The sequence below is a fragment of the Venturia canescens genome, chromosome 1 (genome assembly GCF_019457755.1).
Source record: "Venturia canescens isolate UGA chromosome 1, ASM1945775v1, whole genome shotgun sequence".
Classification (NCBI taxonomy): Eukaryota; Metazoa; Arthropoda; class Insecta; order Hymenoptera; family Ichneumonidae; genus Venturia; species Venturia canescens.
In genome coordinates this window covers 23533866-23559404 of record NC_057421.1, presented here as the reverse complement: position 1 = coordinate 23559404, position 25539 = coordinate 23533866, and the positions used below count along the sequence as shown (strand labels likewise).

Genomic DNA, 25539 nt, shown 5'->3' with positions numbered 1-25539 from the left:
GCTGCGCGACCCCATGGCTCGATAGGGAAGGACGAAATTTTTGTACGAAAGCAAGTCGAAATCGAGGGAGCCTTCTTATTGAGAAATTTTCTCGCAGAACTTGATCAATTCAATGGAAATTATTGGTGAAGTTCTCCATTGTACTACGAATTTTGTACAGTGAAGCACGAAACTTGAATTCATTACATGATAATGTGGTAGAGTCCAAAGGTCAGATGCTGCTCTGAAAAGAAATGAAGAGAAAATGAATCGGCGCTGATTTCAGTGAGGAAAGCGACATTTTCTGTTCGAACCAACGTTTTTTCTGGCTCGAAAACAGAAATTATCATTTTTCAACCCATAAATATGAATGACTTTGGTGCACTGTTTTCTTCTCACTTCGCGCACAACTTCGTTTCCAACGTTTCTCACGTTTATTCTCTCGGAAAGAAAGTACCCGAATGAGGAAAAGAAAAGGGAATGATCGAATCGCAAACTCATGGTCGCGCCAAGAATTCTTGCAGATTCATTTTAGAGGCTCGGGCACTTCCTCGATGTCTGAAAATCTTAGTATCAACCAGTCACTCTTTCTTTTCGCACCGTCTTGGCCTCGTGCGCGTTTGCCATGTCACAATTGTGTTTGTATTTGTGTGTGTGTGTGTGCTCGCTCCTGTCCGTTTGTTCGTTTCATTCATGCGTCTAGCGAGTGTGTACTATACACTCGTGCTTTGGCTCCGGTCAACGAGAGGTCTCGATGCCACTATCTGTTCTTTATTCCCTCTCACTCTCACTCTCTCTCTCTCTCGCTGTCTTGCTCTTGTAAATTCTTTTGTATAGTTTTACAAGTACGACGTTGGCTTACGAAGCCCACGAATCCATGGACTCTGCAATATTTTCCAGGCTTTTCCATGCCAGCAATAAACCAAGATTTTCATTACAAACAACAGCTTTTTGTTTTATAAAATTGGGTTCAAGATTTCGATCCCATTGGGCAGGGTTGAGATCGCTCAACACTTGTTGAGACGCTTTGACGTTTGTTGGAATAATTTTTATTCTTTATCCATTACACGATGCCGAAGTTTGCAACGTTCCAGTCCAGTGGAATGAACGAAAAAACATTGGTAATTCACCAATTTTTTTATTTCACGGAGTATCGATGCAGGTTGAAAAATAACGAATTGCAAATTCGGCAGGGAACGAAATTGGAAATTACTGGAATTATTGGAGGATTTTTAGATCATTTCGTTGGGCTCCAACTCTGCAAACTTCAGCGCTACAACGAACTGTCGAGGAAATTGACGAATTGGAGAATAAGAAAAATGCAAATTTCACCATCGCCTTTGCCATGGAAATTATTGGAATTGGTCTTGGGGCACTGAGCACAAGAAAGTGACGCAAAAAACGCTCGGTATCTTCGACAGGTTTACGAGCGAGCGAGACAAGAGGACGAGGAAATCGAGCAGGAACAATGAATGGATATAAATATCGTGCACGTGGAAGTTTCGTAACCGTCCGCGGACGTATGAGCCGTGAGTGTTTAGGTGTTCGTCGTCGCTGTAAACGCGGTGGTTTTGCTGACCTGTAACCGGCTTGCACTTGACAGCTCGACTACTCCGTTCGTTTCTCGCGACTCGAGCCTCCTTTCTTGACGAGGGTTGTGAGCAAATGATCAATTATAGCGACGTCGCTTTGGTAATTTCTATTTCGAGTGACGTTTTTTCTCGCACAGCCATTCAATTTCGTTTCATTATTCTTTTGAAACTTCGCATCGATTTTTTTCCGCTGTGACAATTTTGGAAAAATGTTTGTTTTTTTATCCCTCGAGGAGAAAAAGTGGTTTGAGTACTTTTGAATCATAGACTCGGAGCACGGTCGTGGATCGATAAATAAGCACGATATTCGCTTGCATTTCTCTGAATCCAACGTGAATCATCGAAATCTAGAATCCACCGTTTCACAATACACACGAGGACACTCCTCGACACTCGATTTATTTACATCTCGGTTGTTCCACGTGTCCTTGAATCCGTACGTGATTCACTCGTCGCGTTAAAACTTCGGCGAGAGAATATCGAGGGAGGGAGCAAGGTCTTTTCTAGTCTGTGACAAACGAATGAATTTCAATAATTACAGAGACCGTGGATGAGCGTACTTCGAGTCAGAATATTTGCTGTTTATTTGCGTCGAAAAAATCAAATTACCAAGAAAATTATCTCGATTAACAATGAGACTAAAACTCGACGCAAAGTTCGAGTCACTCACCAGTCCCTCAAATGGGCTTAAGCTGTTCTTTTATGACGCTGAAGTTTGCAACGTTGGAGTCCAACGAAATGATTAAAAAAAAACCTCCAATAATTCGAGTAATTCTCCAATTTCATTTTTTGTCGAATCCGCAATTCGTAGTTTTTCAGTCTGCGCTGATACTTCGTTACGTAAAAAATTGGTGAATTACAAATGTTTTTTTCGTTCATTTCGTTGGACTCCAACGTTGCAAACTTCAGCGTCGTGTTCTTTTCGCATGACCGTATTTTTTGGTGGCGCTTTATTTTTATCGTCGCTATGGATTCCTTAAATTTTTTTCAGCCTCTCTGAGACAGTTCGTATCAGGAATTCAGAATTATTTAATATTTGAATTATTTTAATAGAAATGTGGTGATGACGGAATCTCCTTAAACTCCCGTATAAATTATCGCGATATAGAAATACCTCAACGTTGATCGAAGTCGATGAATTTTTACAAGCAATTTCTGTGTTAGCCCGTATCCAAGGATGTGATGAATGATAAAAATGAGCGATGGAACGCGCACTGTTCATTTGGAGGCTTTTAATGAAGAAGAAAGAGAGATTGTGCGAGCAGTGATATTGATGGAAGGGGATGAGCAGAGATTGTTACTTTGGACAATTTTCCAATTGAATACAAGGCTCTCTCGTGGCTTGCTTCTCTCGCAACATAGCAATCTGACAACTCGGATCACACGGAACGCAAACAGTGACCGTGTGTTTTGAATCTCGAGAGTCGAGACGACTACATTGCTTACCTCTCGTATGTTTGAATTCACTTTCGCTGCGATTTGCCAGTCACATTTATTATCACTCCCTCATTTTCCCATGGCATTAATTACCTCTTCCAATGAATTTCCGGCGAAACGTTTTATCCGGAATGGCGACGCTCGTATTGCCGAAGGAAGACTTCGCTTCGTGAGTGAATTCCGTGGAGAAATTTTCGTCTTTAAATTATTAGAATTGCGTGGTCCGTTGACTCGGGACGAGCGCTAACGAGCGAGGCGGAAATTCGGTCGAGTATGCGGCATCTAAAATATCAAGATATTCCTTCCCGTTTATTGAACCTTTCACGAAATATCTCAAGTCACAATAAGCCTGCGAATCGTTGATTTTGCAAATAAATGACGCTGCCAGCCCCGCTTGAACTTGCTCGAGTTTTCAGTCAGTGTGATTGCGACTTTTTTCTATGAAAATGAAACGATTACTCTTGAGCCAGGTTCCCTCGTCATTAGCATCCACTTTGTAAACGATCGTCAAAGCGGTCGCACTCGCGACACCTTCCGAACGCGAATATGACACACACTCACGCACTTGCAGATTGTACACTGAGAATACGGCGGCTGGGAGGGTCCGGAGTGGTGGTCGTTGCCGGGGCTGTAAGTACCATTGTGCGAAAACCGTCAAATAAAAGGGTGGCGAAGGGGGTCCTGGGGGTCGCCTGAATCACGTGGGTACACCAATTAAAATGTACAACGTGGGTACAACGTGGATCTCTGCTGCATTATCCAGTCGCTTCTCTCTTTTTCCTCACCCTTTTTATTCGCTCTCGCGCAACCCTCCGACGCCACCGTGAGATTAGTCACTTCATCGCTGCTGTACTTTCTTTATTCTTCTCATCATCTCCTTAACTCTCGAGAGCTCACTGAACTCACGTCGATACAGTTTCATCAACTACCTTGAATTCTTAGCGTTCGAAGATGAGGAATTTTGCGAAAATCTACATTTCTCGGGTTACGACAAATCGGTAAGGTTTCATCCTCGTCTAATACAAAAATTCTTGGCGATTAACGACACTGAAAACGGAATTTTGGTGATGCCACCAAAATTCATTTGGTCAAAATTTATTTCGTTCAATCAAACATTGATTATTTGAAGTTTTTATGAGACAGTTGAGGTCCACAGATTTTTGATCGTCTCTTGAGAAAATGGCTCGAAAAACTAACATCGATAAGTAATTGATTTCTCAGGATATTTAATCAGTTGATTTAGATTTTGTACCACCAAATATTCCGATTTATGATATTCGTGCTATTGAAACAACAAAAAGGTTGCTCCTTACGAAATCATGTTTTGTTATGTACACAGTGATTTTTCTTAAGGTGAAGGATCAGTCACCTAACCTCACCTCGAATTTTCGAAATGAAAATTCTCCGCTGTCGTTTGACTAATCAAAAAAAGGCTCTGTCAGCTGACGCGGAAAGATGGCAAAAATACGCTGACAGGGGCTTTTTTTTATTGATCAAACCGTGTCGAAGATATTCAATTTCGAAAATTGCAGCTATCTCTCTCCCGCACTCACGGTGGCGAGATAGCGACTGCTCCATCACCTTAAGAAGCAAAATAATGTTTAGTCATTCGCATTCTCAGAGACAAACCGAATATTCTGCTATTGTACAATGCTTCGTAAAAATCACACAAACCTTTCGTCTGAAAGACAGAACGAAATAAGAAGTCCAAAAAATCTATTGTTTTCGGGAATGTTTTTGGATAGACGGAAGTAACTCAGCATAGCGAACTTTTCGGTATAGTTTCAAGGACATTTCAAGAGCACAAAAACATTGTTTTAATGTGATAAATAGTACTAATTTGTACACGGTTTATGCGCCAAGTCCGATTGTCGAAGTTTCTTAGCTGCGTACAATGCGGAGATCGTAATTATTGTCTGCAACAAAAACTCCAATTTTTTTTTCATTTTCATTTATTTTTCTTCCATATAAACCTATAAAAATCCGAAAAAATTTCGAAATTCCATATTTGCAGCACGTTGAAATGATATTCTTCTTTGGAAGCATTTTTTTTTTCAAACTCGCTAAAAATATTCTTAAGGAGGGACCTGACAACTGATTTATTTTCCTTGTGTAATTATCCAGCACAACAGAAAAATGAATTTGAAATGGCATTTAGTTAAATGAAATGTTTCATCGCAAAGTCGTATGCAACAATAATTTTATGATTGAGGAGAAGGAGGTTTGAGTTGAAAACTGAAAGTTTATCCGGCTAATGTCGAAGGATCTCTTGTTCTCGGTATTTTCGAGAACATTTGAGTAAAACGTGGTCGGACAACCCAGTAATAACCGATTTTCAATAATCTATTACGAGCAATAAAAACAGTAGCCGGTTTCTAGTTTCAATGCGATTTAACTGTGTCTGGCTTTCAACGTTTCGCGCATTTGCAACGATTAATTTGAGTTTGTGTGCGGTTGATCGATCGGTCAGGGAACCCAGCAGAGCTTTTTGTCGTGCGCCCTAAAGTCGAACTCGAACGAGCATTATTAGACGAAATCGCGTGACTTTTCAGTTACTTTATTGCAAACGCGAGAGAGGGCGAGGGGGAGAGAGACAGAGCGCTTTGTCTAGAACGATTCGTAAGCAGGCAATTGCACAGACGGTTGTCCGGAGGTCGATAAACTTTCGTCCTCGCCTAGCGTTTTCATACTTTTTTCTTTTTACCCTTTTAGTTTCTGTTGTAAAAGATATTTCCATTAAATTCAATTGACGATGTTAAAATTGATTTTTTGACAGATTTAATCACACGGCTCAACACAAAATTTGGCAGTGACATTCGAGTATGAAATTTTGGTAGATTAGATGATATTTAAACGAAACAAAAATTACAAAAATTGAAAAGGTCTGTTTGTGTATCCAGGAGAACGTTTGAACGATATTTTTGAAAATCAGTCATTTCAATTTTTATTTTGTAATTAAACCACACAAACATAAATACATATTTTTTTGATTTATTTAAACTATCAAACCAGCTTACACAAAAAAGTGGAAAATCAATTAAGAATGAACATGAATGACATGGCGGGGTATTTTTGAATGTATCAAAATTAATGAAAATTCTTATGAAAACATGAAAATATTTCATAAATATTTACAATACTTACTTTTGCTAAAAAGTATGCCAAATTATTTATCAAGCATTATCGTTGATAAACAATGATACCGCGATTAATTTTGGGGAGGGGGAAGGTAAAAATTTTATCAGAAATTTTGAGATCATTTTTCATTGATGCGACGATAGCCGAAGAAACTGAAATTTCATTCGGATTTTTTACATATTCTATCTTTTTTTCGGTTTCTGTACCTTTCCCCTCCTTAAAATAAACCCCCGTATCATTTTTTATTGATAATAATGTTGAAAAAAAATTTAGGACCATTTTTAGCGAAAGTAAGTATTTCCTCAAATAAACTTTAGGACGAAGAAATTTTTTTTTGTAGAGTCGTGTCTAATAAAAATAAAACAAACTTCCATGCACTTCTCCTCAAAGAAATTCTTTTCAGTTCAAAAATAAAATGATTTACTCAACTCTCCATACAATTAGCAGCGATCTTGCCATCGTTAACTTAAATTGCCAACGTAAATGGAGTTTTCTTAAAAACAACAAAGCAGACTTTCACGCTCGTCGCAGTTACTCGCGTGGACACTCGGCACAGGACGCTATTTTTATGAGCGTACATCCGTCATATAGAGCTCGCCGTATTACTCATTCCTTCTCGTATTAAAACCACACGCGATTATCTAACGTACATGATTGCGGTTTTACAATAACTATGGAATCTATTACTCATCGTTGTCAGTTACGATACTGAAGCGCAAATCTTTCAGTTTTCATCCACTTTACACACCAATGATTATCTCACATCTCCCATCCAAATGAGAAAGAAAACATTTATTTCTTTACCGATCAACCATCGAGCACAACGCTGCTAATTCTACCGCAACTCCATACGACGCTGAAGTTTCCAACGTTGGAGTCCAACGAAATGAACGAAAAAAACGTTTGTAATTCACCAATTTTTTATTTCACGAATCGTTGGTGCAGCTTGAAAAACTACGAATCGCAAATTTGGCCGGGAACAAAATAGAAGAATTACTGGAATTATTGGAGAGTTTTTTCGATCATTTCGTTGGGCTCCAACGTTGGAAACTTTAGCGTTATAACTCCATATTCATTTTCCATCATATTTATTATCCTCTAAATTACCAATAGAATTTGAGCACCTGCATATAAAATGGAGTCCGACCGAACATGGGTGAGCGTCCTCCCTCTGGATTGGCCTGTGTCGTAATTCCTTCACGTGTAATATAAAACCAAAATAATCGTTCGCGTGATGGAAGCAGGTCTGGGAAGAGTGGACAAAGCGCGGGCCGGTCCCAGCACACAGAGAGAAAAATACTAGGAAGCGCAATTATTTCGAAAGCTCACGAACAGGAAGGTGTTGAAAGACTGTCGAATTTGCCATTCCTCGTGCGGGACTGCTCCTCTAGCCACATACAACATCGAGCGCAGCAGGGAGGCTCGAGAGCAAAATAACGGAAGTCAATTTGGATCCAGTTTCAATGATTGCGGGAGAGACTGCGCCGAGGGATGAGGCAGGGACGAGAGAGGGCTCCGAGGGCTGGTGGGATCGCGTGAGTTCTCGATGCAGTCCAAACAATTGAGAGGAAAGGGCGCACTCTCCAGGATCGTTTCTCCCTGCACCGTCGATGCTCTTACCAACGTGGTGGGACGTGGCGCTCCGAACCGGCACACCCGTACCTCGATCTATAACCTCGCGGACGCTTTCGTATTTCTCACTCGAAATATACGTACCCACACACACACACACACACAGAGATCGACGTACAGACTCGTACATGTACGTTCACGTGTAGATAAACCCGATGGACTGTGCATCAAGTCGGATTGTGAATTCATGGGCCGATGTACGCTCATAGGGATTTTTACACGTTTGTATACATTTGTATAAATAAACGTATACAGACGTGCTCGGATAGGGATACATCAACGAGCTGTAGTCGGTTGTTTGTGATACGTAAAGTTTGCCTATTCCATGCAATAAACACGACGTGTTCCAACCAAATGTATATCCGGACAAATTCCCCTTTTGCTAGCAGCACCGCGTTATTAACGCGGAGCAGAAAGAGCAGTGGGGAAAACAACGATTACTATCGTTCCACCTTGTTTATTCGAACGTTTTTTTCATCTGTTCTCTCGTTTTTCACACTCTGAGCGAGTTTAATGAAAATTGAATGAACTGGCTCGGTCGATCGGCTGTCTTAGGCGTGTGCTAATTAAACAATGGTACGAATAATTGTTCGGAGATTTTGAAAACACTTGTAAAGATTTTCATGATCCAGACGCATCGCGGGTTTGCTTTTGGGATTAACCCGATGCTGAGAGTTTGAGTTTATTTGAGTCTTCTCAATGGGCCAACGAGCAATTCATCCGTCAAATGATCTTGTCACTGGTCGAAGCGGCGATTGTGGCTGACTACGTTCGAAAATTCAATGTTTCTGTTTCGTCTTCTCAGAATTTTGTGTTTTTTTTGTGTGTGTGTGTGTTTTTATTTTTTTTTTATTTTTTGTTTTATTGCAGTTTCACACATTTTTTTTCTTTTGCAGGCTTAACTCGTATTTTATGGTCGTTTTAGTGGTTTTTTTTATCATATGACACGTACGGCTCATTTTCTGTTAACTGTACTCATGACAGCGGTTATTTGGAGGTGTTTTACTTGCACTTGCAGATTACACTTCCACAGACCGCTAGAGGTAACAAGTTCTCTCGACGCATCGTTCAATATTCATAGTGCCACGCGATGAAATATTGATATCCTAAATTATTGCTTCTGAGAAGGGCTCAAAATCGCATTTACAGGGATCCCCTAAGCCGATGAAGCTTTTCAGGTTAGCGGTGCGCATTTGCTTTATTCATTTCACCAAAAGATATTTCTCAGTTGAATATTCATAGTGGAATTGCATGAAAAAAGAAAAACAAACAAAAGCTTTTGCTCGTTCAACAATGAGGTTGAAAAAAACCTCGCCATTGTGACCGTCAGGAGAAAACCTCTTTCTCTTAACGTTTTGAGAGAATGAAATTTTCCGATCGAGAAATGCCTTAATAAAATGATTTCTCATTAATTTCTCTGATCGCTTCGTTTTTCGTCACGCGCGATTATTTGTTTTTAATTTTGCTCTCTCGAGCCGCAAAAAACACGCTTCCGAGTTACGCAATTCTTAGGAAGCCGGCGGCGCGCGATGTTACAAAAACGAAAGCGTGTTGAACTTGGCTCCCATATATATATATTCGTGTCAGAGTAACTGAGATAAAACCACTCAACTGGGTGGAAGTTATTTTCGTTGTGTAGCCAGGGCCCGATTTTTGCTGATCGACACACATTCAGAACTTCGTAGGTTCACGCACAAGCATAAATACACGTATAGACACTGAATAATAGCTTCATATGTAAATGGGATACACAAATTTTCGTAGCGTTTTCAAATGCGCGAGCCACGAAGGCACATACACAAGGAAATGTACGCTATTGGGGTATTCTAGTCGATTGGATATTTCGAAACGGACTGAACACACGTGCGACACCGGAAATTGCCGGGCCTAAATTCTTACTCCGACAACTTTATGTCCTGGTGGGATAATCTCTCCGATCAGCATACGCGGGCGCGCGGTATTGAAAAGAAAACAGGACGCTGAAGTTCGCAACGTTGGAGTCGAACGAAATTAACGAAAATAACATTCGTAATTGACCAATTTTTATTTCACGAATCATTGGTGTAGAGTGAAAAACTACGAATTGCAAATTCGGCAGGTAACAGAATTGGAGAGTTTTATTTAGATCATTTCGTTGGACTCGAACGTTGCAAACTTTAACGTTATAGAAAAAACGTGGATATTCCCGGCGAGTCGGTTGATTTCTGGAAGCGTGTATGCTCTTCGGATTCGTTCGTTCGACAACTGCTTCATTCGCGACATCGAAGCTTCCTGTTCACGTTAATTTTTCATTTCATTGAGTAGGTGCAGTTTTTTGGTTTTTTTTCGTTTCATTTCCATTGGTCGACTCTCATGAACTGAAAAACGGAATATAATTCATTGGCTCCGTTGCAATGGCACTTCTGGATAACAATTAATCGTCAATCGAATGAGCAATTTGCATGAGATCACTGAATTTTTGGTCATGTGTTATCTTGATTAGTGTGAGAAACACGTGACCGATCGCCCATCGAATTCATTTGGTAGAACAATTTTTTCAATGATTCATATAATCTTTTTTCGTGTTGAAGCATAAAAGAGCTCGCGCTATGGTTTTCATTGAACTTCAGCCATTTCCTTTTCTACTGGTCCTCGACGACTGCTTACGTTTGCTTATTTTTCCTTTCGATCCCATTTACTATTTTTTATTTAGTATTCTTTGTCTAAAAAGTGTATTCACGCTTTTCGATGCGCCCTCTGTGAACGCTTCGTCAAAATCGCGTTGCAATGCTTGCTATTCGTATTAATTGATTGCTTTCCTCATCTCAGGGTGGGTGATCTTCTTTCACATCCGAAGAGCAGACTTTGGTTGTCGAGCTCGTGTTTTTACGTACGTTAAAATTTACTGCCCAAGCGTATTTTTAGCTCTTCGAAGATTATAGGGAAAGAGTTTGATGCGTGTTCTTCAGATTCGAGCATGAATTATACAACGCGGATGAACACTAACAGCGAGTAACGTGGATGATTTAACACTTTTTCAACAAGTTTTCACCGTTTTTTTCTACTACTCCAATCGCAAAACTGGTTCAATGATGACCGTAGGCATGCGTCACTACGCTGAAAAGTGATTATTCGTATTGAATATCACACAAATTTTATAAGCAATCGATCAAAAATTCGGTAAGTGTCGAAAAATATGCTGCGCGAATTCGAAATAAAAATATTTTGCTGCTCATCTCGAAACTCCTTGATCGACACGGGTATTGAAATCAAATGTAGAATAATTTTCCCTTTTTTAAAACTCTATAAGTTCGTAGCTTGTGCGAGTAACGAAGCTGAAGTTTGCAACGTTGGAGTTGAACGAAATGAACGAAAAAAAATGTATAATTCATTATTTTATTATTTTACGAATGATTGATGTTGCTTAAAAAATTACGAATTGGAAATTCGTATTTTTAGATCATTTCGTTGGACTCCAACGTTGGAAACTTCAGCGTCATGTGCGAGTAGACATTTCGCTTCGATGGCAAAATATCTCAAAGAAGATACTTCCTCAAGTGCAGCGTATAGGATTTAATTTTATTCGAATCCGAAATACCTTGAAAAATATAAAACGAAATGAAAAACCGATTTTTTATTGAGATACATCGTAGATTATGAGAGGCAGGGCAAATATTGTAAATTGAATAGTTTCTAAGTTTTTATAATTTTTGTCGCTCTCCCTGTGAAGGTATCGATTTCTTAGGCAGATCATTCTCGAAGGATCGTATTTTAAGGGCATCTGAATTGGATCGATTTTTACTTCCTAATCAAAGATACCACTTTAAATTAATGTCAGAGTTGGAAAGATAATTTAGCATTAAATTAATTCGAGAGATGGAAAGATGAACGATTTTTTACGCACAGTCCCTGTAACCCTGTGCATTTTTTTTCATTTCTAAACACGTTTATCTCAATAACCAATAAGACGAACCCTTCAAAATTTGATGTGCGTGTCAGTCGACTACCCATTTAAACTCTGTAAATTGCAAGACTCTATTAATAAAATTGATTCGTGCATCGCATGAACCAGTGAATTTTTTCTGACATAATCAAAACTGTGTTGACTTTCTGATTTTCAATCGTTCGATAAATTTCACCAGGAGAACATTGGCGGTTGTACACGAACGCAGAAAAAATTAAAGACGAGATCAGAATCAGGAATTTCAATGGAGCAACGATGTCGCAACGTTACTGACATGAAATTTAATTAACCAGAAATATTCGAATTCTTTAAAATGTCGAATATGTATAGTTTTTCAACCACATTTTTCTCTCTACGTTAACCTCCAATAAAGACCGCTACGCTGCTTCTTTGGGCCCGTAGAGTTTCCGGATCTTTCAAAGTGCCTAATATTACCGTGGAGGAGTTCAAGAGATCAAAGCCTCGATGGCCCGTCGCGTACACATAGTGCGACTTTGAAAAGAGAGCGAGATACATAGGACAGTGGTGGAGAAAGAGAAGCGCAGAGTCGCCGATAGCACGACGATCCTAAATTGGCACATTATCTGACTTCCGCCCGACATAATTAGTGAAAATCTGCCGTGCTTCGTTCCCTCCCTCTCTTTCTATCTTCCCAAGTCTCCCGAGTTCCCCATATGCGCGTGTGTATGCGTTTGTATTTATATTTCCATTCGCAATTGTGCCACGAGATCACGAGACCCTTCGCAGTTTTGTTGCTGCTGAGAACCGGAACGATCTTCTCGTCGCTAGCGAACCGCGCTTTTTTAAGGCCCCGTTCAATTTTTTCGAGGCTCATTGTCGGTACACGCTTTACTCGAGTCAATTTCTTTCGCAAATGTATTTTCATTATGCTCGCTTGCAACGAACTATTTACACAAGTGGAATCCCAGACGATTTAATGAGTAGGAAGAACCCGTTGTGGCTCGTGGTATATATTTTCAGCTCTTTGGCCTCACCCAATTTCTTTACCTTTCGCAGTTATATCGTTTTCGATAATCCAATTTTTACGAAGCGCAGCACAATGTTTGTGTTACTATATTAATTCGGGACCATCGGTCCTCCATTTTTACAATGGCAAATTAAACTACGAATCCGCAGTGACACGAGCCCTCGTTAAATAAAATTAAAAAATGCTCAACGAATCGATGTACAAATTTTTATCAACAGAACCCATCTCCCAGTATCCTCCTCGAACGTATCGATCTTCCACGTGGTAATTCACAATCTCAGGGTTCATTGGCACGAGAATTTTATACACGGCGGGCTCGCGAACGCGAGCACGAGGCTGAGCCAGGCCCACAGAGGAACGCGAACCGGTTCGTGGCCAGTGTGCGTCCTCGTCCTTGCCCTGCACCTGGCAACCTCGGATTCTCCTTACTTTGACTTTGATCGAGTGATAGCGAGGATTAAAAACCATTTTAAAAATACGAGGCAAGAACTCGAGTGCGCGAAGACTTGGAATTGAAAGGAGAATTGTTGTGACACGAAAAATCACTTTTCAACGGAACAAAAATGAGTTTATTCGAATTTTATTTTTAATACACTTGAATGCTGAATGAATCTGTCTACAGAATCTTTTTCGACGACACCAAATAAATCTCATTGCAATTCCGACTTTCACTTCACCACTAAAAATTATTCAGTCGATGAACATTTTAGAAAGTTTTACAAAATTCTCTCTTGATAATGTGCCCAAAATTTCAGCACTTCACAGTTCTGCTCTTGCATTTTCGACACTCGCTTTTTCGTCTTCTTTCTTTACCGAGGGTTCACTGACATGTCTCAGGCTTGCCAGCTCAACTTCTGACCGGTTACCAGTCCGCTTCCACTAAACCACACGTGTCCATTCTCCTTTTCTCTTTTCACTTTATAAGGAAATTTCCCTCCTTGGTTTCACTGGGATGAAAAAATAACGATTCAACAGTAAAGTCGATTCGACGAGCCGGCTCTGATCGAGGGCTGATGAAAATTTCACCAGCATTTACCTTTTTTCCAAACGTAAATTGATGTTCCTTCAATACAAACTCGAATAAACGTTGATTTCGTGAAAACCAATGAACCTGGCTGAATGTGAAATTTTGTTGATCGCTCAAAATTCACTTAATTGAAAAACTGTCAGTGCAAAATAATCCGCTGCAAGCATCGCAGCAATTTTAAAACATCTGCATCGAGGATCTTTTCAATCCGATAAAAAAAGAAAAACAAAATTAACAGCTTCCCAGGAGACGGTCACCGTTGCAATCCAACTGATTTCTTGATTGAGTTTTATGGCGCATGTACTGAAAATCAGTAAAAAAAAATCTCGTTGCAAAGAAGAGTATTAAACTGAGATAAAAAAGAGTATAAACAGCCTCCTTATGACGAAAGTATTCCCATTGAGAATCTCGAAACTCGTACAGGTGAACCGGAACGAATTGTAAACGTTCCCAGAGGGTTTCAGCCTCGAATCGACTCGCCTGAAAATGCGGCGCAACAAATTTCGTAACTTTCGTTATCAGTGGATTCATTATGATTCAATTCCAGTTGGAATTCGCCCGCGACGTTGAAGTTCGCAGCGTTGGAGTCCAGCGAAACGAACGAAAAAACGTCCCTAATTAACCAATTCTGTATTTCACGAGGGATCGCGGTGCAGGTTGAACTGCGAGTTGCAAATTCGGCAGGGAACGAAATTGGAGAATTGTTGGAATTATTGGAGGATTTTTCTAGATCGTTTCGTTGAACTCCGCCGTTGCAAACTTCATATTCGCCTGCGGGGCTGAGTGACTTTTCCGGTGCCTCGTCGCAGCTGACTCAATTTTAGTCTGCTCCACTATTCGCGATTGATAGTTTCGAAGTTTAAAAGACTACTGACCATTGGAAGCACTGCGAAATCAAACCGAATTATAATGTTCCTCGGCTTTCAAGAGTTCGAGGCTTCAACACCAGCGAAATGATCTTTCATCCGAATATTTTTAAAACCTTTCCCTTGTAAATTTCACTCAAACTACGCTAAATATCCTCCGAATATTCGTTTTACGATAGGCATACATGCGATTGGTAAAGCCGATGGAGAAAGGGGATCCGTAGCACGAGTGCGCGGAGCGTTGACGGCGATGGTGATCGCGAGGAGTGCGCTGGCATGGGGGAAAAGGGGGTAGCCGTTCTCGCGGGATATGGGGTCGGCAGAGGGGGGGGGGGGGGGGGGGTGGGGAAGGCGGGTGCCGGAGCGCACGGAGCACGAGAGTATCGGGGCGGTGGTGCTGCCGTGGCCTGGGGAGCCGAGGCGCCCTCGTCGACATCTATCGACCCGCACATACCATCATCAACCCCCGGTTCAGTCGGCGCTCTCTGAACTCACCGCCCTGGAAGGTTACGCTCCAAACTCTTTTTTTCCCTCTCAGACTTGCTCTGTGTTGCTTTTTTTCTCTCTCTCTCTCTTTCTCTCGACCATCATTCGCCTATGTTTACTATTTATTTACGATAAATTAGAAGAATGAATATGAAATGGGTAGGTTCGAGTGGGAGGTGCTGTTTTGGGTGCAAAAATCCCGAGATCCTTGCAGTCATTTTTCTGATGGAGGCTCCTTCTTCTGGGATGGGAGAGAAAACTTTTCTTTTAGGCGGACAGCGAGGATGGCGTCGAGGGAATTAATCTTGGTCGTCGTCGATTTTTTCTCTTCGTAAATAATAATGAAAAAACTTGTTCGGGAGTAGAATCGTCGAATTTGAAGATGTGGATAAAAATCGAGGTTTCGCGTGTTATGATAATAAATAATTAAGAGTGCATTGGATATTATTTTTACACGAGGCTCGTGCGAAGCGTTCTCACTGTCGATATTATCTCTGCACTGCTCTGCCTCTCGATAAGAATCTATTATAGTCTCGTGCCTATTAACTCTCTACCCGTGTTGATGGGCTCTTTGCCTCTTTTTCATCCTCTTTGCAGCCTGTAACCTCAAACGGTCGATTAATGATTTCTTGGGAATCGCGGTGCTGGTCTTCCGCGCTTGCACATTTGCCCAATGAACAGGTGGATAATCGCACAATTATTAAATACCCCGTGATAAAAAAGCGGTGGAAAAAAAGATACGCGTGCGAATCGGCCTGTTCTTTTGGATGCTCGTTTTATTATTTTCAACTCTAAATACAATTGAAATAAATTCACTTCCGTTGAGAGGCTCTTCGCACAATCACTCGTGGTTAACTTGCCTGATGTGCATGCGCTTTTTCGTCCATTCATCGAGGTTATTTTTCGCGCCCTCGCGCCCCCCCCCCCCCCCCCCCCCCGTACGAAAACCCACGCGCCCTTCTAGCTCTTCTCAACTCCTTCGAGCACCGCATCTCCGTCAACTTTTTCGCCACGTTTTTCCCTCCCGGTTATTCTGCCACGTTCCAAAGCTTTCACGCCTCTTCAGTGAGAAGCACTTGGCAGTTCGCACGTTTCAAGGAGTTCGAGCGAGGTCAAAATCATGAAATTCGTACATCAGACAGTCTTATCTCTTTCTCCGACTTTCCCTCGGCCTTTCTCATTCTTATTTTGTAAGTAATTGTTCAGTGGAAATCGAAAAACGTAACTGAAAGCTAGTGAGAGAGGCAGACATTGCTTACGGAATGAAAAATCGATCGGAAACGCTTCCAAGATTTTTATTCTTACTGCCCGTCGAAACGAGAAGAATCTCCGAGCAGCGAGGGTTGAAAAAGCTACATTTCCGACCGAGGAGTTCCATCGTTTCACCGCAGCTATGAGCAATAGTGAAAAATAAGCGACGATAAAAGTTCACATAAAAAATGTCGCCTGCCAGGAGCGCGAGACGAATTAAGCAGAAATTGAGGAGCAGCACGACGCTGAAGTTTCCAACGTTGGAGTCCAACGAAATGAACGAAAAAAACGTTTTTAATTCACTAATTGTTTATTTCACGAATCGTTGGTGCAGCTTGAAAAACTACGAATCGCAAATTTGGCAGGGAACAAAATAGGAGAATTACTGGAATTATTGAAGAGTTTTTTTCGATCATTTCGTTGGACTCCAACGTTGGAAACTTCAGCGTCATGGAGCAGCGATTTTGACCTGAGACAATCTGCTTAAGGTCGCAAGACAACGGATAATAATAAAAATCTCGTCGGAGAGCGAGAAGAAAGAATGATGGAGGACGCACGCATACCAGGCAAAGGACAGGCGAGGGCAGCGACGCGCGTTTGCTATACCGTTTATTGTCGCGCTACACAGCTATCGCACGAGGTGTGTGTCATTCACCGAATATCGGGGAAAAGGCGCGAGGTCTCCGGTTGTTCAGGTCGAGGACAGGGCGTGGGAGAAGGGAGAGAGTTAAAGAGCGCGCGAGAGAAAGAAAGAGAGAGAAAAGGGAGCGTGTGTACGGTCACATCATCCCTTTCTCTTCATCTCACGCCCTCTTTGGCGCCGCTACACCGCGTGAGCTTTACATCCAGAAGATACAAAGCTGCCAAGCTCGGCTACGACGACGACGTCGTCGTATCTCGCTGCATCGGTGCATATGTCGGCGCTATGATACTCTGCTCTGACGCTGTTCACTCTTGCAACCGTAAAACGTTTGCTTCGGAGAAAGAGAGAGGGAGAGAGATCGCTGTTGAATGTTCGCCGTTCTCGTGAATGTCGAACGAGGCGTAAAGGGGATGACGCGCTCTCTCGCGTCTCCTGGCGTATTACTCATGTAGAAGATGGGGCATACAAGTGGAGCGTTCTCAACTCAACTTTTATACCCTGGTCGTTCGCACTCCCCGGCCCTTTCTACACCGGCCACTTCGTTAAATCGTATTGCCTCTATTTAAAAATTTTGCACTCTTCGTTATTTCCATTCTTTCAGTCTCATCTCTCGTCCATCTTTCAACAGGGGATTCTTCCAAGGGAATCCTGCTTTTGAGCTTACGAATTTTTGGAACAATCCAGATTCACTGCGTTCGACAGCTTTTCTCTGTTTTCAATATATGTCTGGAATTTATAATAATACATTTGGTTATTCCTGACAAAAAAATATATATTATTAATCGATACCGATTTAAATACAGCAGCATGATTTCGTGTGATAAAATAATGAGAAACGGAGAGTAAATTCGATCATAATCATTCATATCCGTTTTGAGGTTGAGAGAGAATTACAAAAAGTTGAGATGGCGAGATGTGCAAGACGGGACTCACACGGTGAGATAGAGTTTCGACATCGAGGTTGATATAACAGTGTGAGCTGAGAGTTATAAGGATCACGAGAACTAAATAACTGAATCAATTTGAATATACCGAATTGTGCTTTCCTTATTTTTTCTCAATCAATATCGTCACTTCTCTATCGATGATCTTCTCTTGTTTTTTTTTCTCCGAGACGAGATAAAAAATTGTGTTGTCCTCGGTTGTCCTCGTTACCTTGGAAACTACAAAATCATCTAGGCCTCCTCCCAGGCTTGTTTTTCTATGTCGTTGTTCAGGTTGTGTGTGCGTTTGGTAAATATATTTAACATCAGTAGGCAATGAACATTTCTATTTTTTGTTTTCTTTAATCTTTATTATTTGATAACTATTTTAAACACTCTGTCAGTATAGAGTGCGCTGCTCCTGTCGATTTCAAAGCTCAATAGAAAAGTTTACACGACTCGATCTTTCTTACGACCCTGAAGTTTGCGAGTCCAACGAAATGAGCGAAAATAACATTTGTAATTACCTATTTTTTATTTCACGAAGTACATCGGTGCAGGTTGAAAAACTACGAATTGCTAATTCGGCAGTGAACGAATTAGAGAATTAGTGGAATTATTGATGACGCTGAAGTTTGCAACGTTGGAGTCCAACGAAATGATGTAAAAAAACCCCTAGTGATTCCAGTAATTCTCCAATTTTGTTACCTACCGAATTTGAAATTCGTAGTTTTTCAAACTGCACCGATATTTCGTGAAATAAAAAATAATTGGTGAATTACAAATGTTTTTTCCTTCATTTCGTTGGATTCCAACGTTGCAAACTTCAGCGTCGTAATTATTGGAGGATTTTTTAAAATCGTTTCGTTGGACTCCAACGCTGCGAACTTCAGCGTCATATCTTCCTTTACGTTTTCATTATCACGAGTTCAATCAGCCATTCGATCGTCGTTCGAAAAAATTGTCAAAAAAGTACCATATTTTCTTTAAGCGTATGCCACAATCTATAAGCCGATGAAAATATATTTTTCATCGTCCCCAAGGGGGCTAAGAACAGGAAATTCGAGCTGTGTACACAGCACGAGGCAAGTGACGGAGAAAAAATGGTCGTGCGCCAGCCAATATCATAGACTGATCGCAGGTGAAACACTTTAACGTAGTTCAATTACTCCCAATCTACGATTCGTGCTGGAGTCTCATTCGACTGACGTTTGACGAATCATATTTTTCTATCGATTTGACGCTCGTTGTCGTCTCGCATGAGCGCCCTCTCTCGATCCGTTTTTCTCCCGAAATAATTAAACTGAATTTTCAATTATTCAATAAACATGAAAAATGTTGAATTAGAAAAACTGACCGGAACGCTCCAGAACTCGGTCTGGACAAAATTATTTTCTTTTTCTCTTATCGCAGCCCCGTTCTCGAGACTCGGAGAAGCGAGGATCGGATACCGGTGAATTCGCGCAAAGAGACTAGCTCTAGCAGGGCGCGGCAAATTCTTTTTCAGCCTCTATTTTTTATTCCCCATCTCTTGGGAGAGGAGGCGAGATGGAGAGTGAGGAAGAGATGAGTGGAGAGTGCGATTTACACTCGCTGTGCACGCATACATAAACACACACGGATACTCGCGTGCTAAATTCCACCTACAAGCTCCGTGCGCCCGTACCCAATTCCATTCACTCCTCTTATCGTCCAGGCACTGCCGTCGAGACGCTCCGAGTTCAATTCTCTCTCTCTCCGCTTCTCTTTCCAACTGGCCCTCTTACTTTGCCACCCTCTTTCGTTCTTTCGCGCACCAGCTCTATACATTGTGGAAGCAAGCCCCTCAGAGCTTTCGGGGCTGGGCTTCGGAGCCTCGTTTTTCGCTGTTATGAAACCACCGTGTAAATTCGCCGATCTGATAGACCCAGGAAAATGTATTACCGCTTTTTCGTTCCACCGGTAGTGCTCCAATGTTTTAAGTACTCCGGCTTAATCCAATAATGCATGCGCGGCTTAAACAGTGCACTTTAGTCTGCCTCAAATTCCAAACGGTTTTCCCTGCCGAGGGAGAAACAGCTTATACGGGAGACCGGAAATCGCTTGTAAATATAGCCAGGTATTCAGCCGTTTTTTGCGATACGAAAAAAAGCTTTTCTGCGTTATAAGCTGTCGGGAGTTTCATGGACGAGATGAAACCTCCGTTTTCAATGAGTTCACACTGAATTATACTTTGACGTGGATAATTATACGTAAATAATGTCTATTTATAATGTATACGATATCATACGGATGTAGTATGTTTGTATATATTGGCCGCGAGAGCCACACGCACGCGTGGGCGTGCGAGTGAGCCAGCCAACAGCGCCGCGCCACCGTAACGAGGAATACGCTCACTTCCGGTCTCTCCATCTCTCTCCTCTTTCTTCTGCCCGTTCTTCGTTTCGTGTTTTTTTTTAAATTATGTTTTATCGTTTTTTTAGTTCGCGATTGTGTGAATGTGTGTGTGTGCGTGTGTGTGTGGCTCCCCCATTTACATGATACAGTTCCTATAACAACCAAATAAAGGAAGCCGGTCTTTTGTTTAGCATTTGAAAAAATAAACAATGCGCGAAGGGACTAAACGTACGCGGCTATTGCTTTTTTTGTCTCTCGCGGTCGCGCGTGCCATATGCGAGACTCGAACTCGCATTTGTCTCTTCAATATTCATGAATACTATTTTTTCGGTTATCATTCTATTTTTAAGGATGAATGACGATCTCCGGCCTCTTATTGTACGCTTAACAGTTGAATCGGAAACACTTTAGGTACGTTTTTTTGAATTACAGGCTATTTTAATCATCGTCGCTTTATACGTTCGTTTGACAATTCGAATGAATGTATAATTCACATCTCTTTTATTCGTTGTCGTTGGAAACTCTACAGGAGAGCGTCGCGTACAGCGAAGCATGAAAGTCTTCCATCGGGGATGTAAAAAACTCGAACTTTTTCACGACACACGTGCCATCGATATAATTCCGTTAAGTTTTTGTCCCATAAAACTATTCCGGACGAAAGAAAGTTACGAAATTCTGGGAAATTTTAAATGGCAAATTTGATGGATTGTTCAACGACCGGCCAAAATTGTGCTGTTGAAATGTTTTTATCGTTGTGCAAATGGGGCTTTCGCTCGTGAATTTTGCCTGTCCCGATGACGTATGTACCACGTGCTCCCTGCTCGAGATCGAGAAAACAGTAACTCGTAAACCAACAATCATACATCGAACCCTCGAGCCCATACGCGAAGAGTAAATAAAACAATATGCACGAAACAAGCCAGCGAGTTTGAGCAATAGTTGCATTCTGTTTGCACGCGAATAACGCGCTAACAACGCCCGGATCCCCGGAGTGCTTTATCGCGCGATATCACTCTCTCTCTGTACTTCACGCTGCGGTGCGACACTACATTTTTATAATTTACATCGCGCTCTGCGAAGGGGAAACGAAGATAGAATTCGCCTAGGTTTTCACACCTCGCGTTTACGAAATACCACTCCTTCCTACTCCACTGTATGAAACATGCAGCTCACACACACACACACACGTACACAAACCCAAAGACACGAAAAAATGCGACAAATACAAAAAAAAGCGTGAAAAACAAAAAAATGAACGATGTTATGACACTTTCGTAGAATTTTGTGGACATGAAAATTGCGCAGCAGCGAGAAAATACGGGAATTTTAAGGTCGTAGAATCGTCGCATTTGTCAGCAATAACGATGAAAATTTTGGTCTTTGAAAATGTGAAAATTGATGTAATTTTCAATGTCGTTCGATCCGTGGAAAGAGCTGGAAAAATATTCGGTGAAAAATTATCGCACGGGAATTAATACTTTGAAATACTCGAATTTCAACATTTGAGGAGTTACTAAAAATGATTTCTGCCTCGATGTTTCTGTCGAAGAAAAGGAGCATTTTGCTTCGCGTCGTTTTTTCCTGACCTCATAATTCCCTGTTCGAGTCTCGTACACTTGAACGTGAATCATCGTTGTTGACTCGACACACGATCTCTATGGCGGAGAGAAGTTTTTTTTTTCAGGCGGTACATTCATCCTGTGTTAGCAGAAGAAGAAAAGTGCGGAGCAGAAGTAATTAAAGACGACGAGATCCCGTACCTCTTGCTTTCTCTTCTCCTCTCCCCCCTCGCTTCACCATTTCTTAACCTCAGGCTAGACACTGAGCCAGCGGTTAACAGATCTTTGGCAGATACGCCTACGCAAGCACACCAACATTATTGCGAGCTATAATAATGCAAAAACGGGTGCATAGCGACTCGCGGAATTCACGAAAGAGCGCTCGAGTCCAAATTCTCCGTATGGCTTACTCGCAATTTTTAAATATAGTTGACTCTTTTCTTTATTAGTTTCTAAGAAAAAATCGTTTCTTTCGTACGAGACAAGCAAAGTTTTCATTAACCCTCTCGTATGTTGCTTCTACGCACACGCGCTTCCAGGCCCAATAAAACTGCGTCGGTCAGTAAGGTCGGGGTTCTAACTGACTATTTCCATCAAGCAAGGTTAGATTGCACCATAGAAACTCCTAAACTAAGAGATAAACTGCTTTAACCCATCGAAATATCAATATGAAGTCGGCGTTTCATGTTGAGTTGGCGTTGTGTGAAAAGGTGCTTTAGTTATCGCAAAAGAAAAGTGAGTACACATTTTTTTTTCGTACTCCAAACGTTATTTCCTTTCAAAGGGAAGCTAATATGATGTATTTAAGGTATTTGGTGCTAGATTCATTCGTAAGTTTTCCTGATTTCGCTCCCCAAGGACCTGGTGCTGCCCGTAGCGAACATTCAAAAATTCATATTTCCCAACAAAAAACTGAACTGTCACAATGGATTCGGAAAATAGAAAGTATTTTGATATAAAATTATGAAGGGAATCATTTTCCGTCAACGCCAAATAGGTCTCGGTCTGAGAGGCCGCATATTTGCTCGCATGTATTTTGCATTATTTTATGAGTTCCACTTGTCTCTTTAATCTTTTCTCCCCCGCCCCTCTCGCCAATTCCCTTTCTTCCTCAAAAACTACGTTGCGTGGAAAATGTACGTGGGCTTTGCGCCTCGAAGATGCCTTTATTACGCGTCATGCAGGCGACCGCAATGAGAAAGCTTCCGCGGTCTTCGGAGACAAGTCACAAGGATGAACCGAACGAAATATATTCCGGATACGTTGAATTGGCTTGTCACTTTCACTTTGAAAGATTGAGCAATAAAAAAAAATTAAAAAAAAAAACCGACAACAACAACAAAATTGGTATTTTTGTTTCTTTAAATTCTACTACCAGGTGTGTTTGATAAAGACACTAAATTCTTTCGAATACTCTTTCCAGGCACGAAACGAGAAGGTTTTTTTCTCTGTCGTTCAATTCGCGTGTCAGAGCTTTTCCCTTACACGATTTTGCTCACCTTATTCATTTATATCTCCCCGTCGAGTCTATCTCGTTGTAGACGAATGAATAATTCTCGTTTCCTCAATAATTTCCGTTCTTGCCTCGTCAATGGTTCGCTTATTATACACGCGGCGTTCCGTGAACGTGGCACATGAATAAATGTATTTATGTGTATCTTAATAGAGGAATGTCAGGCTTCTGACACGGCTCGTGATCCTTCAACGATTTCGTGTAAACCCTGCAACTCTTAACCCCATAATTAGAGGATTATCGACGACTGTTGGATCGTCAATGAGCCATCGATTTTGTTCTGGATTACCATGCCTTCGCGTGTGTTTGAATATGTGACGTTTATTTTTATTCTATGCTTAAATAAATCGTGATCCTATAGGCACGAAGACAATTTTCACATGGAAAATATTCACGAAACACATTCCTGTCGAAAATTCAATGAACGTACGCTGCCGAGTACATTTTTAGTGAAGAGCGACATAATATCGATTCTCCGCAAGTTTTTATGGCCGGAAAATACAGAGAAAGTCGTAAATAATTTATAGTTTTCCATGCCGAGTTAACACGAGTGTTACACCCGTGAATTTTTGAGGTCGACGATCAACAAGTCTGGGAAACGAGTCGCAACCGAAACTGCTTTATCTTGAGGGAAATATATCGACGATTCCAATACGACGAATCGATCGAACCGAAAGATTTTCGGCAAAATCGTCGCCTTGCGAGCTATCACAATCCCCACAGCAAAGCACGAAACTCCAAGTTTATTTTTTCACTCACTTTCCGAAGCTCTAACATCATCGAGATTAATCGAATCGAAAAATGTATTGCTGCAATCTTTTTCTCCAATTTTTTCACTCATTTCGTCGAGCTTTCGTTTTCCTGTGATTTTAATACGCCCGGAATTCGACGCACCAGGATTCTACTCCCGGAAGTGGTGGTTCTCGTTGGCGAGCTTTCTCATGAGTGTAAGGTGCGGCGACGTTAAAGATGGCGCGCCGCAAGGCACCGCGAAGTCGAACCCAGAGCCTCGATCTCCTTTTCTCGCTCCTTCTCCCTTGGCTACTCATGTATATATGCATCGTCAGAATATACGTGCATTTGTGGGATAAATGTTTGCGTAGCACAGTTACGAAAAAGGGGAAGGATTTGCGCGTGGTCGAGGCGCGCGAGGCTGTTTTTGTGTGCGTCTATCGCAGGCACTGAGCCAGCGTCGGCGCCGGTATAAGGAGCGTACAATTTTCATTCATGATTTCCGCGATTCGATTGTAGCGCCACGCCCTGACGTATTTCGAGAACGGCGACGCTGGCAAACACCGCCGCGGCTTTCGGGCTTTGTACGCTGGGCGCTGACGGTTGCGAGTTTTAGAAACTCGGCCAGGACCTTCGCGGGCGCGAATCTTTCCGAAGCCGTCAAACTTCTCGTCACTTGTACAAGCCGTCGCCTCATCCGCGGGCTCGAGAAAATAACGAAAATAGAAACGAGTCGACTGGAGAATCGGTTCTTTTTTTTTTTTTTCTCATCATTTTTCTATTTTGACTTTGCGATCGGAGTATGTTGATTTCGAATTTTCCACCCAATCATTCCTCAGAAATGCTTTTTTCGAAAGCTAGCTCGCCCTCTCTTTCGTCTCCCGAATTCTTTGCTCGAGATTTCCACAGTTCTCGATATTTCCTCGTTTTTTCTCTCGCGTATTCACTGTTTTCATGCGCGTCCGACTCGAGGATCGCGGACATGCAGCATCAGCGGAATCACACAAATCTGCAATTATGCTTCTTGAGAACACGTGGCGCGTCCACGCCTCGCGCTTCTCGCGTGCGATCAGCCTCAGGCTTCGTGGCTGTGAGAGGCGGTGCCATCGACTCCTAGAAAACACTTTCGTACTCAAAATTTGTTTGAATTTTTCATCTTTTCTCTGCACTGCCAAAATCAACGGTATTAAATAGGTACGATTTTTTATGAGATTTTCGCTCACTGGCGTGGGATCGATCATTTCCAAATTCGGTTCACTGCTGTCCGGTACACCAATTTTTGTTTGGCTCTGACGGAATTCCGTAACTATAACTGATTGGGTAGCCCAGCGGGTCGCTCCGAATTAATTGAAATCCGATGAAACGTTCCCTCGTCACGAGAAAATTCAACTTTTCTTTTCGAATAATTACATTTCGAGTAATTATTTCGAACAGCGTGCATCAGTCGTGAAAAT

At 41.6% G+C, this 25539-nt stretch overlaps 1 protein-coding gene across 6 annotated transcripts in view; it reads left to right on the top strand.

Annotated features, from left to right (window-relative positions):
• The window catches only part of Galphaq (G protein alpha q subunit), a 42979-nt gene that overhangs the window by 5439 nt on the left and 12001 nt on the right, over positions 1-25539 (top strand). The window lies entirely within an intron of this gene.